Here is a 16,794-nt window from a genome sequence, read left to right on the forward strand (position 1 = left end):
AGATTATGCAGTATTTCTTAGGGAATGGGAATGACTTAAAAACATTTTATAGTTATTTACTAAGGCCTACTTCTCTTGTAAAACATGCAAGCCATAAACTCCAAGATAGGCATTATATTCTGAGGGTTATTTCCTTAAAATAAAAATAAAATTTGTTATTTGTAAAATTTAATATATAGTTGTAATTATCAGAAGTTGTATTTACAATTATGAACTACTGTCCCCCCAAAGACTATATATAAATAAATACTTAATATGCCTAGTCTATTAATTTGGTTACATATTTTTATCCGTCAATTAGTTTTTTAAGTGTGTGTATTAAGTAATTTAAGTATGAGGTTATAATTTATTAAGGCATGATTTATGTACATACCCTTTTTTTTTTAGGGATAGATACGTTTGAGAAACATATACAGCTATGTAACCACCATCACACTTAATATAGAGAATATTCTTGTCATCCTTCCCAAATTCCCTGATTTGCATTTGTGGTCAGTGCCCCCTCCCAACACCAGTCTCTACCAACCACCACTTTGTTTTCTAAGTTTTGTCCTTTGCAGAATGTCTTATAAATGAAATAATATGGTATGTAACCATTCAAATCTGGCTTCTTAGCATAATGTCTTTGATATTCATCCATGTTGTTGCATGTAACGTTAGTAGTTCGCTGATTTTTTTATTCCTATTATTTTATTGTATGGATGTACCACAATATGTTTTTCCATTCACCAGTTGATACACATTTGGATTGTTTCCATTCTTGAGGATCATTGTCAATAGATATTTATTTACTGCCTCTCCCTAAAAGAAGATTATATTTTTCTCCCTTTGATATCAGGGTTCTTCAATAAAATGTGAGCAGAAGTACTTGTACAGCTTCTGAATAAAAGCTTTAAGGAACAATTCATGATTCTTCTTCATGTTTTTCCCTCCACCATGAAAAATGCATGTCCCCAATAGGGCTGCCCCTTCAGCCGAGATCTAGAAAGAAGACACATGAAGCAGAGTCTCAGTCAACCCGCAGTCTACCTGAGTGAGAAATGAACATTTGCTGTTGTATGAAATGGAAGTTTTGAGTTTGTTACCTCAGCATAAGCTAGGACAAACTGACTGCTAAACCTCAGAAACTGCTTCTTTCTACCTTGCTTAACTTCATCTAACATTTGAAATCTATTTCCTTGAACTTCTGTCTTCACTCCCTTGAGCCTGATACAGGACTGCCTTTCATTTCCAACTTCTTTACTTCGTCATTATTATTTTGATTGGGTTGTCTTCCTGCTGCCATTCCCTCCAAAACCGAGTCTTTAAATCGCAAATCTACATCTTCATACTAATGTGCTATAGCAGATGTTCAACTAGTCTCACAGTTTTGAATTTATAATCTCCTAACCTAGATGATGTATTCATAACTATATGAACCTTAAAAAAAACAATAAAACTCTCCTAATATTATGTTTTGTCTAAAAACCTCCAGTGACTACTCACTAATTGTAGGGTTAATCTGACCATCTCACCTTTGCTTACAAGGTACTTTTTGTTGGCTCTTGAACTCCCTCCTCTGTCACTTTTACCATTACAAACATCTTCTGATACTCTACTGAATGAATCTCTCTTCCAATCATATAGGTATACCCCTTGCTCCAGGATTTACAGCAGATTATTTCTATCTATTTTGTGCCCTATTTTTCCCCCATCATTCAAAATTCTCCAGGACATCTTAAATTCCATTATTGTAGAAAAACTTTCTACTAATTCCACTCAGTTACCATTAGGTCCTCTAAGCCATGCTCCACCAAACAGCCAAAAGGAACTTTAAAAGCACATATTTATCTTCCCTTCTCTCTACCCTACTTAAAATTATTTCACTGGCAGTTAGGATAAATACTGAAATCTTTAGAACTAGAGGGATTGTCCCTCCCTACCTTTCAGCCTCTGCCCTTCCCTCTCTAGCATTCTGACTGTTTGGGTTCTCTTTTTTGTTCCACTGAACATGGTGCTCCCTCCCACTGTGGGATCTTTGGGCTTGCTATTCTCTCTGCCTAGAATGTTATTCTTTCATCTCCCTTTTCTAGTTAACTCCTTCCTATCCTTCAGATCTCAGCCCTGTTATTACTTTTTCAGAGAAGCCTTCCCTGACTTCTCCAAGGAGGTCCAAACTTCTTAATATATGCTTTTATAGTACCATTTACCTACCCCGCCTCAACCTACTTACCACACTTAAAATTTTACATTTATTTGTGTGATTATTACATCATCTACCTGTTTGGGCTTCAGCATTATAGACTCATATCACCCATGGAACAAAATTTGTGTATTTTTTGCTGGATGTTCCTCAAAGTCTAGCAGCCCATGGTACGTGGAGTCTTCACTCAATATCTCTACTATACTGATTTGTAGTCTTGCATTAATTTGTAATTTAGATCTGTATCACTCTGTATTGGCATTTCTTCTTGTTTGCATGTCTCATCACTGTACCAACAGACACAGACACTTAGTGAGTTCTATGCTGTTAGTTGAATAAATGAATAATCTCTGGTTACTCTCAAATATAAATACTATTAGATTGAAGGTCAGTCGATGTAGCAAAATTACTATCAAGATGCAGCCACTTCCAAAAATTTTAGTCCAGTTCATTTACATATTCAAACAAAACTGTTTAAATAAAACCACTGAATGCCTACTATCATCAGCACCATAATTAAGGTTGCCAGATAAAATTTCAAACATGAATAATTTTTTTATTGTATGTCCCCAATATTGTAGAGGGCAGAATTATACTAAAAGTAATCTGTGGTTTATCTAAAGCTCAGGATTTTTATTTGCTTAGTCTGGCAACCCTAACAATGATACTCCTTGAAATGATAATTGTTGTTTTCCATTGAGTGCTGATTGTTAATCACACAGAGCATCAAGTGCTGTCTATTGATGATTTTATTTCATCTTTACAACCAAATGAGTAAGTCCTATGAACATTCATTTTGAACACATGGAGAAACTAAGGCACAGAATAAAGACCTTGCTCAGAGTTACACAACTATTAAATGGCAAGTCTTATAGATATATCTCTCAAGGTATTTAAGAACTCGAAGTCTATACTCACAGTCACTGTAATACGCCACATCATCTTACATTATCTAAGCTATTGAACATATACCAGGCAACTTCAGAGACAACAAACTTTTGTCATTGAGTACTCTGAGTATTTTATAACTATGGTAATCCAAAGATCCCAACATAAGACCCAGAATTAGATTTGTGAAACAGCAAATGAATTTCTGACATCGTCTAAGAAATTTCAGCCACTATATGGATTCTGAATTTACATGAATGTGCTACATATCACTGTCTCTGTAACCTATTACATTGGGTCTATTATTGCCCATGAGTTAACTTTTAAAGAGTTTTCTATGACATAGAGAAAAATCTAGATATAATGTTCATGTCCTAAGGTCAATGTAATGGATACCTCTCCTGGTGACAAAACATCTCCAAAAATCAAGTTTTTTTTTTGAAGATTTATAAAGATTTGCACTATAGTCACTGTTTTTTACTATGTAAATGGGTCCAGTTTTTTTTTAATGCTTCTACTTTTGTATCTCTTTTGTAAGTATTAATTCCAATTTGCCTCTCTTTAAATTGAACTGTGAGGTAACTTAAAATAGTTCCTGAGTTCTATCCAAAAGGCAACTTGAGCAAATTGATGGATTAAGTGATTCTTGTGCAGAGTTTAAATATTAGCTTCAAAGATGGTAAGGAAGAAATTTCAAAGAATATCATATATCAAGAATGTTGATCCTTAAAGGTGTTGTGCATTCAATCATCCTTTTTTACCATATTATTTCAAGAAAATGAGACTCCTCAGGTTTCATACAAAGTAAATCTCTGTTCCTTCATCACTAGATAACTTTCGCCAAGCTGTGGGTCTTAGACACAGACTTAAAATGGCTATGTCCCACACCGAGCCTATACATGTTCTCTCCCTGGTTTATTTAACTCAGCTCCCTCATTCTTTCTGACCCTCTTCACATCACTCCCATGAGATCTTGTCACTCAGTACACCCAGGGATAAGCTGCCTCTTTCTCTGATGTGGTGACAATAATACAAAGACAGTATACAGGCTCTTGAGTCAGACAGACTCGAGTTTAAATTCCAGATCTATTTATTAGCTGTGTGACTAGAGCTAAGTATTTAATCATTCTCTCTTTCAATGTATTCACTTGAAAACCCACAATAATAGTAGCACCAACCTCTTAGGGTTGTTGCAAATTAAGTGGATAATGCATGAAGATCATAGGTAGAGAGTAAGGAGTCAAAATGTTAAGCAATCATTGTTATTATCATTTCATGGCAGCAAAATGTGAATAACATACTTCGTAAACAAAAGTCCCAGTTTGTGTCTATTAGACTACACTCAAATCTCTCCTCTCAATTTTCCTACCAATAAACTGGTATTCTTTTTAGATTTCAAAATACACCAAAGGAAAGCTATTAAATTTGGCAATATCAGTGAAAAACACAGAGCAGCACATATTGCCAACTTTGCTCACTTCTACCCATCCCCCACATGTCAGTACTCTAACTGGACTGGACTTGTCCTTGAGTACAGCTTCCAAAAAGTAAAATAAATGTATTCATTTGCTTAAATTATCAAAAGTATACTCTCCTAGTATAAAATTCTCTCCTGATTTAGAATAGAGAATTGGAGCAAATATTTTTCATTTTGTTCATACCATTATCATTGGGTTCTGCAAAGTATGGTAGAACTTCAGTGCTCCCCAGTGAGAAATAGATTAATTCTCTTTCTTCCTGGTTGAATGCCACACCACCAGCCTGCCTACCATTTTTTTTCAATCTGACGGGAATATTGTTTATTCATTCATATCTCAATAGAAATTGCATCAGACCTGGGATAAATTACTCAGATCAAAACAATATCTCTCTCTCTCTCTCTCTCTCTCTCTCTCTCTCTCTCTCTCTCTTTCTTTCTCACTTTCTCTGTCCTCAGACCTCATTGTGCATAATGCATCATTTTCTTAGGACACAAAAACTAATTTTCCCTTCCTAGTAGTAGTAGTAATAGTAGTAGTAGTAGTAGTGTGTAGACATGGGAGACATCCATGTATCTCCACACCAGGGAGACTTGTAAAAGCCCCTATTTGCATTCTCATTAGGTAGAGTTTCCTATGTCTGCATCTTTAAAATTGTGTCAGTGCTTGAAGCAGCAGATATTTTGCCACAAAATAAACTTTGGAAGTCTTCATGATCTGCAAAACTGATTATGGATCCACAAGTAGCTGCTTATGGTAATTGCAACAATATCTCCATGTTGGTATATTCTCTACTATAAATGTTGTTAACAAATAATTAGTGCTTGAAACTCTCTTTTGTAGGAAAATAGTGTTTGAGAGGGTGGCACTAGTCATTGTTAAGTTATATCTTTTTTTAATTAAAATAAATATCCATAGGACCCCTTATGCAAAAACTCTGTGCTGAATACTTGGAAAAATGGAAAACACTAATATGTGTATGAAGCATTCAATTCTTAAATTCATTCCTTTGATAAATATTTGTTAAAAAACTACTACAGTTCAAACTTTGGGCAAACCCTAAGGATCCAGGTTCCTATTTTCATGCATTTTGCATTCTAAAGAAGATACATATTAACTAAGTAACCATTATTTTCATTTATGCAATTCTTTAAAGAAGGTTTAGTTGGTCCTATCAATGTGCATTAGACTGAATGGGGAATGAGGATGAATCAAAAAAAAAAAAATCTAAAAACCTAGCATTGCTACTTCAAATAAAATAAAAATTACTAGATAATCATTTGGTCTGTTATATTTTTAACTAAAAATGAATTTCCCATGTGTGTTTATTTGATTAGCCTCTCATATAAAATTGTGGAAAATTGTAGTTATCTATATTATGCCTGGATTAAAACAGAATTCTCCTTGAAGGAAAAATGTATATTCTGAAATCTACTGTTTTCACCAATTGGTGGGGGGGGGGGGGGAGGGAGGGGGAGTATTATGTAACTTCTTTAGGAAGATCAGAGTTCCAAAACTTAAACGCGAGTTAATGAACAGATATGATTTTATATAGTGCTATCACGTTAAGTTTCTTTGAATACTACTGCTTTAGGACTGTAACTCAGATGTAATGAAGTTGAAGTTATGAGCAGAAGATTACTTATATAGGAAAGCCAAATGTGTAATGGAAAAGAACTCTAATTCATAACTCAACAAAATGTTACTAAATTCTTCATTTGGGCTAGATCCAGGGCTTTGAGTTTATCATAATAGTGACTTCTCTGGGGGAAATCAGGAAGGTTTCCCCAAAGAATGTTTTTGCCAGGTTTTCAAGTGTGAATAGATGCTCATCAGATTGAGAGGAGGCAAATGAACATTCCAGGGCTATGGAACAACTGGAATAAACCCATGAAGGTATTAAAGAGCACTGCATGTTCAGAGGACAGAAAAAAAAAATAGAATGGATTATTAGGAAACAGTAGTGGCATTGTTGTATATCATACTAAAGAGTTTAGATTCCATTGTTTTCAGTGGTGAACCAGCAGTGGTTTTCATGTAGCACTGTGACAAGATCAGATTTACTTTTTAGAAATTCTTCTCTGCGGGGCACCTGGGTGGTTCAGTAGGCTGAGCATCCGACTTCGGCTCAGGTCATGATCTCGCAGTTGGTGAGTTCAAGCCCCACGTCAGGCTCTGTGCTGACAGCTTGGAGCCTGAAGCTTGCTTCAGATTCTGTGTCTCCCTCTCTCTCTGCCCCTCCTTGTTCTCTCTCTCTCTCTCTCTCTCTCTCTCTCTCTCTCTCTCAAAAATAAACATTAAAATTTTTTAAAAAAATTCTTCTCTGCTGTTAGTGTGAACTATATGAGGACTGAGCAGAAAACAAACAGGAAGACAACTAGAGCAATAATCTAGTTAAGAGATTATTAGCTACATAATCCATAATCTGGAATTATTACATCTATGGTAGTTATTCCTAATGGGAAAGAACAGGGAAATTTAATACATATAGGATTGTCAGATTGTTTTAAACCGAAAATATTTAAGCATAGCAACAACTTGACTATAAATTAACATCATGGGTGAACAGTTTTTGACCAGAGAAGCAGGAAGCCATAGCTCATGGGATATCACCCTCATAACCAGCATGGATTTTGATCTGAAACCCAAACAATAAAAATCAGGGTTTCAGGTTTTATATTTCTTAAACATCACAAGAAAGCTAAAATGTTTAGGCCTATTTATGTTCCTGTTTTTATCTTTTACAGATGACTTATATTTCCATACTTCTTTAAGCTATAGTCACCAATGCCAGTTTCTAGACAGGGGCAGTTTGTAGAATCTACAGTTGCTGGGCGAACTCTCTGCTTTGGGTTTCTAAGCAACATACTCCGCGTGTGGTCAGAGCTAAAGTTTGTTTTAGTCTGGGGTGTTTTGGCTTCTGCAGAAAGTTTTCTTTTTTTTTTTAAGTTTTCAACCATGCTTATTAGTAGTTTATCATCAAATGCATAAAATTGCCTACCATAAGGAAAGTTGCAGGTATGAAAGAAAACAAAGACATGGGCAATACTTTTCTACATATTGATTTGTACAGTTAGATTCACTCATGCTATCCTTTAAACCAATTTTCCTGCTTCTCTGACTTAATATTTTTCTGTGTACTTATTTCCCTTGTTGGTCAAGAAAATCAATGACATCTCTCCAGGCATACAAGGTAAAATGGAGAGGGTTTCCTTTCAGTGTGCTACTACATTCTCTAATCCAACTGGGGTCAGTCGCTGCTGAGGAAAATCAAACCCAACTCCTCACTTGTCATCAAGCACTGGCTGCCCTGTTGGGAGAGAGAAACCTCCTAAGCACACATTAAGTGCATGTATGCATTTCCTCTGGCTCTGGAATGCAGTAGAGCCTGCAAAGCCTGTAGCATAATCTCGAGGATGTCTATTCCTGTGCTGCTGAATCCTACTTGGGGACTGGGAATTTGGATTGATCTTTGTTGACCTGAAGCATTTATTAACTCTTCTAGGCTATGAAACACCGGAAAATCTAATTGTGGAAGATTGTAATTTAACCCCACCTCTCTCATCTCAAACACAGGCAGATGACCCCAAAACACAGCCCTTGAAAGAGACTTCTCCCTTGGGAAGAATGGGGTCATTAACTTATACGCTGTACCAGTAGCAAAATGAAGTTTGGAAATAATGTTCAGAAGTCAGAAGTCAGAAGACCCTCCTCCCTCCTAGTAGATCACTGCATACATTCCAACTCCTTCGTATTTCTCTCCCATCAGGTTCCTTCTTATTTTCTGGTTGATCAGATCCTCATTTGTACCTTATGATCCATCCATACTAACCTATCTGTAGCTCAATGAAAACACAATGCTCTTTCACGCTTCTCTTCTAATTCTCTAAGCCCATGTAAAGGGTCTTTTTCTCTCCTGTTTACCTTCTGAAACTTCACTTTTTCTCTAAGATGTGATTCTGAAGTTACTTCTTATGTAAAAATGGTTTCAATAACACATCCTTACTTTCCTTTAATTCCAAAATCCTTGCTCAAAGCTGCACATAGAAGCTATTTGATACATACGTTTTTTAGAATGGAATACAAGAAATTTGTTTATAACCAGTTTTTAATTAATTAGGTTATGATTTTGAGCAGATTTCTTCATTTTGCTAGGAATAAGTTTCTACATCTATAAAATGGGTATAAACTAGATGATCTCAAAGATTCTTTCTATGGTAGCTACTAGAGTCATTAGGGCTGTTCATATTCAGTGAATATTCTCATCCTTCACCTATCAGACCTATGTTGGGCTGAAGTATGGCATGGTCAAGTGACTTTAGAGGAAATGACACATGCTCCTTACCAAAGTGAGACCCTGCACTGCCTGCTTCTTTCTTCTCCATCCCTTCCTTGTAATGACTAAAAGCAGTGGTTGAAATAAAACTGTGCACTATGATGGCCTATATTGGATAAGTAACAGGAGTGAAAAACTTTTTTCTCAGACTTTGGAGTTGTACCACAGTATAACATAGTCTTTCTGAAGTTCAACCTTCACATTTCATGATTCTATTTTATTTAATAGAAGATACACACTTGAATACAAGTCTAAAGTCTGGTCATAAAAGTTACGGTTTCCAAAAATCTATTACATTAATATGTACTATATAAGAGTTATTTTAAAACTATCAACAACATTTGAAGCATTAAAATGTGCTTCTATTTAATGTCAGTAAGCAATTACAATAAAATAAAAAGACTTCAAAATTAGTTTTATGTAAACCATAAAGAGAAATGGGGTAGAATGGGAACTATTTTCCTCTTCTGCATTTAATTTATAGTCAGAAAAGATGGTTTAGTTTCTATATTTTGGAAAACAGTGTTGCACATGGACTTAATTTTACTAAAAATGCAGTGTTTGTATATATTATTTTCCAAGTCATTCCTCTTTCCATGAAATGTGGCTAATTTTTCCCTTCTCTGCTGTAATATATCTTCACGATTTCATGAGTTATATGGTAATTTTTTTAATATTAGAGAAATTTTTAAAATATATTTTCCAACTTTAAAGCTATCATCAGAAAGTTAGACAAATGTCAAAACAATCCAAATAAATATTTTAAAAATTCAGGCATCCATATGTTTCTAATTTGAGAGACCAGTCATTTGAATAGATTGAAAAATCAAAAGATGGCTGATATTTTTTAATTTTATTCAGAAAGTTTTATAATGTCAAATTTGAAAAATACATTTTCTATGGGAAAATTCTTTAGTTGCTTATCAATAAATCACATCCTCTCTTGCCATTAGTTATAAAACTTTTGCTTTTTCTAACTAGACTCTGTGTTGGCAGAGAATGAAGATGCTATTAGTTTTTGATTTATAATACTTATCCAAAACACTTCGGATCTCCACTTTTATTCATGCTAACTAATAATAAAGCAGTCCTATTTTCATACTGAAATCTGAATCATGCTCCTTAATCATATACCAAGGTTTAAAAAGCCCTGAGACCATTAAGAACAGATTTGTGATTTGACAAATTGAGTTCAAACTCCTAGTAGTCAGCCAACCAGCTGGTATCCTTGGAGAATTACCTCCCTTCTAGAAGCCTCTGATTCCATGTTTACAAATGTAGGTATTGACAATTATCTGCTTCATAGATTCGTATGAGAGATAAATGGAATATGACATTTAGTTCCAGAACTATGGGTTCCAGAAAGCCATTTTGTTTTGTTTATTCTATAGTTCCAGTGCCCACCGTGCCTTAAACAGAGGAGGTTTGTATAATGTTTGTTGAGTCAATGACTGAAGATGAATACAATGGATCAATGACTGAATAAAGAACTTTACATAATATACAATATATTGAATAAGTTTTATAAATCGTTGTAATCATTATTACTATTCCAAGATACACTCTCTACTTTTACCCTTACACTCACCCAAGATTTTGTGGTTTGGCTCTTTTAAGAAAATGTTTTGATTGATTTTTTATAATGTTAATAAATCAAATGCTATGGCCTAAGATCCTAGACTACTACAAAGAAAAATCCTTACATAGCTCTGATGAAAAGTCATTCATTCTTTTCAGTATTCTTTACTTTCACCATCTTTCGGGATTCGATTCACTTAAGATATGTTCATTCTACTGACGGTAATGAAAATCTAAAGTCTGATAATTAGAGTTTATTTTGTGTAAGATGTTGTAAGACCCATATTGTCCAGATTTCTTTTCCTTTCTTCACTTTCCTACCACTTTACTAAATGCTCCTCAACTACATCTCCAAACACTCAGCACATGAACATAAACACAGTCTCTTCCTCCTCTTAAAACCACCTTTCTAGAGGCTAGGGATGAGTTTGACAAGATCATGCCATGGAAAAGGCATCAGCATATAACCACACTTGGTTTTTGCCTCACAGTGTTGACCATTTCACTTGTGGACTATAAAGACTTAAAACACGGAATACCACACCCCTCCTGGAGTTGAGCTCTTCAGTAGATTGGGATTCCTGGCTCAGGAATTTTGCTATCCCTATGAAGTTCCGTAATGAGCCAAAAAAGTAATGAGAAGAACTTTGAATTCCCTCCTGGGTCACGCTAAATGAGGATAGCAGAGCAAAGGCAATTTTTGGGATGCAAGACAAACCCAGAAACCTGTGGCTGTGGTAAAATCCCTCCTAAACCCAAATGATTACTAAAATTATGTCCACTAATCTTGAAGGAAAGAGTAAAGGAATAAAACAACATATATATTTGTTGTCACCATACATATCTCCTCAAATATTCTACATTTTTGCACTAATATGTTATCATTTTATGCTATTCTAGAAGTATTTGCCAGTGTGGCAGTACCTGGATATCTATGTTTGCTACTAAAGAGAGAAACTGTCATTTCCTTTTAAAAATAGAGGTAAGTCCCAGCTGGGATGCAACAGCTACTTTGAAATTAGTCCCATAAAGGACTTTTACAACTTACGTGAAGAAACACATTCTGCCCCCACCTCTCCCTCCCCCATAAATTAACTAGCAAAATCCATAGCAACATACTGAAGAATTATAGGTAAGAAGCATAAAGGATGTCAGCTCATTCTAGTCCAGAATTTCTTTAGGAAAAGTGTATACATTGTTTTAACAGGTCCATACTTCTAAATTATTACAAACTTTATTGTTCCTGGTTACCTGGCCCAAAAGCAATAAAGTCACTCTTCAGGGTAGGGACAGTGTCTGGAGTCTGGCTGCCTGAAGCAGGAAAACAGGGATGTTACACACATGTTTGCTAAAATTCTCAGAGTCTTACTAAAACATGTTAGAATGTAAGGTTTTGATTTTTACAACAAATGAGAGGAACTCTTTGTTTTTGGCCCATGGATATTTCCCACTGCCCACTGAAATGTCTGGCGCACAATAGTTGCTTGATGAATATTTATGAAATAAATAACTGGAAGAACACATTCTCTGGTAAATTGATTAAATAGGATATCAGGATTAATTTATAGTTACTCAGTTTCCCAACAGATTGTGAACAACTTTAGAACACATCAGCTTCATCCTTTTCATTTTAAATATGGAGAATTTGATGCCCAGAAAAGTGCAGTGTCAGCTACTTATCCTCAAAGGGACCAATATCAACACGGTCCTGAAGGATCTGGAGATGGTATTCCAGAGAACCTGACCTACATGCCCAAGTGTACAAAGTATAAGCCAGATACAGCACTGGTGAAGAATTTTACTCCAGATTATATCACATGTTTCAGAATTGTTAAAATCCAGTTCTCTTGATGCTCAGGTCAGTTAATTTCTTTTAGTGCCAATTGTGGTCCGGTTTTGCAATACGAAATTCCTCTTGAAAAAAAATACATTGGTCGCCCCTTACCTGTGGGGGATGCATTCCAAGCCTCCCAGTGAACACCTGAAAAAGTGGATAGGACTGAATCCTGTATGTTTTGTTTTTTTTTTTTTCCTATTGATACATATTTATGGTAAAATTTAATTTATAAAACAGGCACAGTAAGAGATTAACAACAATAATAAAATAGAGTAATTATAGCACTAACTGTAATAGAAGTTATGTAAATGTAGTTTCTCCCTCTCTCTCTCTCTTTCTCTCTCTCTCTCTTTCTCTCTCTCTCTCTCTCAGAATATTTTATTATACTATATTCAGCCTTCTTCTTCTTGGGATCATGAGGGATGATAAAATGCCTGCATGATGAGGTGGAATCAAGTGGATGACACAGGTATTGGGATACAACATTAGGCTACTGCTGACCTTCTGACAACGCTCAGAAGGAGGATCTCTGCTTCTGCAATCTGCTTGACTGTGGGAAACTGAAATCATGAAGAGCAAAACTGTGGAGGAGGGGGGATTATAGTAACTCACAAGGCTCTTCTGTTCTTCCTCCCACTTAGACTATAAATCCAGGATCATTTGGACCTGAGGTTTCCTTAGGCTGTAAGCAGCATACTTTCCAATGGCTGCCTGTATTTGCTCCCTTACCACCCGCCCCTCCCCCAGTCCTTTCCCAGACCACACTTCCAGTACCAGTTCTTACTGGAGCTAGCAACTCAGTCAACAAGCATTTAATGAGAATCTGGTCACATGTGCACTAATTTGCAGTGTTCACAATCCTTCCTGTTCACACATTGGAGTCTGGGCAAGTTGGGTGAGGAAGTTTATAAAAGGCCAGGAAACTCCAGACCATACTTTCAACTAAAACAAATATGTTGTATTTCTAGGATTAGGTTTTGTTACCTCTTGGAAGAAGAGCAAGAATTTAAGAGAGTCATTTCTGCCAGTTTTAATAGTCAACTTGCCTTATCCTGTAATTCCAGACTTCAAACATCAATACAGTCCCTGGTACATTCTTCTGCTAAAAAGAAAGTAACTTCAATGATTTTTCAAAGCTGTATTTAAGATATACCTTTAAATCTAAGCAGTTTGGGGGAAAAGAGAAAGATGCTTTGCTTATTAACCAAGTATTTTATATCAAATGAAAATCTGGGAAGGTGTTCTTTGAGTTAGTAGGTATGACCTGTTTTTCCCCTGAATGTGGAAAACTGGCTGTACCACACAATACAAAAGTTTCAAATTTGACATTTTACTTTTCTAAGTACTTAGCAAATGAATATGTAACAGAATTTTTAATCCATAAAAAAGAATAATTTTCTAAATATTTCAAAATAGGTAAATAGATTCTAGGAAAAGAAGTTAAAAATAATGTGGAACTGTGCCAATTTGCCAGTTTAATAGACATGAACAAGATACAACTCATTTATAAAAACTCACTGTTTTTATCCTAATAGCACAAAGAATAAAAAGAAAAAGAAAAGAGATAGTTTCTACTTGTTTCTGAAGATTGCAGGTAATATATTTGTGGGAAGAATAAAAATCCTATAGACTGATAAATAGAAGGCTTAGGACTGGGATGCCTGGGTGGTTCAGTCTGTTAAGCATCTATCTGATCCTTGATCTTGGCTTAGTTGATGATCTCACTGTTTGGGAGATCGAGTCCTGTATTGTGCTGTCTGCTGTCAGCACAGAACCTGCTTCAGGTCCTCTGTCACCCCCCCCCCCACCGGCCATCTCTGTCCTTCCCCTGCTCATGCTCTCTCTCTCTCAAAAATTAATAAACATTAAAAAAAATCTCAGGGCTAAAGACCACTTAAAGCTAACCATAATCCAGGGCTGTCTCCAAATAGAACAATAGCTCAAAGGTAGATTCACCCACTTTATATGAAAAAGACAAAAAGATTTAGCACTTGAATCTTCTTTATTCCCAAAATAGAGGCAAAGTTTAAAACAATGCTACTGCAACATTGGAGTTTTACTCACATTATTTAAATATATAATTCTATGTTGTGTTCACCTGGGAATGTAAAAGACTATGGAAGAGTTATTAAAGTGAATGACAGCTAAAGGCTTAGTCTATTATACAACAAAGACCAAGAAATCCTTGACCTTGATCTCCTATCAACAATTCTCCCTCCAGAGAATATAACCTTATGCCATCTGAAAGAATCATGGAGTGATTCCTGACATATATATATATACACACACACACACACACACACACACACATATATGTACATATATATACATATATATAAATAAATATATAACTGTATATATTGTTTTGTTTTGTTAACCTACCCTTGACTCAAGTGTAGGAATTCTGGAATGAAGCATAGGCCACTCCAAACCATTACATATTTGGTATCTTCCTACATGTTTGGTGAGAATATATTAGCACTGAATAATTGAAAATTATAATCCTGGCCCAGCTTCAATGGGGGCTTTAAATTCTTTGGAAAACAGAGTGGTGTAAAATCAACAAATAAACCAAAACATCTTCAAAGGATTTTGTGTGGTGAATATATGTACATACACAGTTGAAGAAGTTGGTGCTCCATACTTCTTGATGACTGAATTTTCTGGTGCTCTTTGAGTGTCTAGGCAAGAGTATAGGTCTTAACCATCATAGTACCAGGTCTTATCCATGTCATTTCATGTGTTTAATGCAACCTTCTTTTTCCACATTGGAAAATTATGTTACAGGAGTGGGCAAGTGTGTGTGTGTGTGTGTGTGTGTGTGTGTGTGTGTGTGTGTGCACGTGTGCAGGTGAGCACACATTTATATGAGGGAGTAAGATGTTATTTTCGAATAAAATAATTGCAGAAATGTAGAAACACAGAAGGCTAATATTGAGGTCTTCCAGGGAGAAGATATCCTCCCTATCAGTGAAAATATCAAGAATGGTGTTGTAGACAGAATAGTCCTCTGAAATATCCTTGAAACCTGTGAATATGTTGCCTTATGTGGCAAAAGTAACTTTGCAGACATGATTAAGATTAGAATCTTGACGTAGGGAGATTATTCTGGATTATTGGGTGGGCCCAACTGAATCACAGGTATTCTTATAAGGGAGATTCAGGAGGATCAAAGTCAGAGAAGGAGATGCGACAATGGTAACGGACTTAAAAAGATTTGAAGATGCTATATTGCTGACTTCAAAGATGAAAGAAAGAGGTACAAGCCAAGAGATTCAGGGTGCCTCTAGAAGCTGGAAAAGGTAACAAATGGACTCTTCCCTAGAACCTCCAGGAGCATAGTCCTTGATTTTAATGCATTTTCATCCTTTTTGAGCTTCTGGACTTCAGAACTGGAAGAAAGTAAATTTGTGTGGTTTTAAGCCATTAGGTCTGTAGCAATTTGTTACAACAGCATAGGAAAATAGTGCAAATGAACATTATATATTGAGTGAGAGCATCTCTGGAGCTACATAGCTTACATTTGAAACCACATTACTGTGCAACATTGACCAATTTAATTTTAATTTTTACGTATCTCAGTTTCTTCGTCTGTAGAATGGGAATAATGATAGTAACTACTTCATAGGGTTAAAGCAGGAACTAAATGAACTAATATATGTAAAGCACCTAAAATATGAGTTTAGAATGAAAAATCACTGTGTATTATTAATTATTATAATAATTGGAGCGATTGGTATATGTAGTAGTAAGTTGATTCTATGTAGCTGCCACCTGCTCAGTAGGTGAGTGAATTCCTGCTTGGTCCATCTGCAAGATGATTTTCTGTCTACAGAGTATAGAAATACATTGCCTCCTAGTTTATTATTTTCCAGTTTTATTGGAATGGTTCATGGCCTATATCCTGCCACAAAGCAGGGCAAAGTTATTTTAAATCTTCCTGAGGCAAGAGGAGTATATTCAAGATCTCAAAATTAAATCAACAAAGAAAAAGTACAATAAAAGTCAAATTGAAATCAAATATGAAGTCAGAGGCATAGGAGATGTCAACTTTGAGCAGCATTGAAAATACCAGATTTTGTTGCCTGAATGAAGAAGGAAAGTGACAGAGAAGTAGGGAAGGCAAATATTTGAAAATCTATACAAATTTATCCAAATCATGTTTTGTGGTCATGGAATTTCCCTAATCTGCTTTTAGTCCAGAAATCTTCCAGAAATCCAAGAATCTCTTTCCAATAGTCAACTGTTCATCTCTACCAATCTCCTCCCTGTATTCCTTATCTTGCTTGATTAATTGCACTAACATTCCATTCAGAAACTGGGAGATATCATCAACCGCTCCCTCATAACTAATGCCTAACCTGCCAAGTCTCATCAATGCACATGCCAAGCAAATCTCAATTGCCTCTATCTGCACTCCCATGGTTTAAACCATAATAGTTTCTCACCAGCTTCCTAACTGGTCGGTCTGCCTGTATTCTCAACACGTTTGAAA

General features: G+C 35.6%; 1 long non-coding RNA gene across 1 annotated transcript; it reads right to left on the minus strand.

The window, feature by feature from the left end:
• Positions 1–349: 349 nt before the first annotated feature.
• Positions 350–12,443, minus strand: LOC123379916. Its single transcript, XR_006584958.1, has 2 exons — positions 12,408–12,443; positions 350–981 (listed from the first exon to the last, which is right to left on the minus strand). It is a non-coding gene; the product is annotated as an uncharacterized LOC123379916 (long non-coding RNA).
• Positions 12,444–16,794: the final 4,351 nt, after the last annotated feature.

The sequence above is a fragment of the Felis catus genome, chromosome C2 (assembly GCF_018350175.1).
Source record: "Felis catus isolate Fca126 chromosome C2, F.catus_Fca126_mat1.0, whole genome shotgun sequence".
NCBI lineage: Eukaryota > Metazoa > Chordata > Mammalia > Carnivora > Felidae > Felis > Felis catus.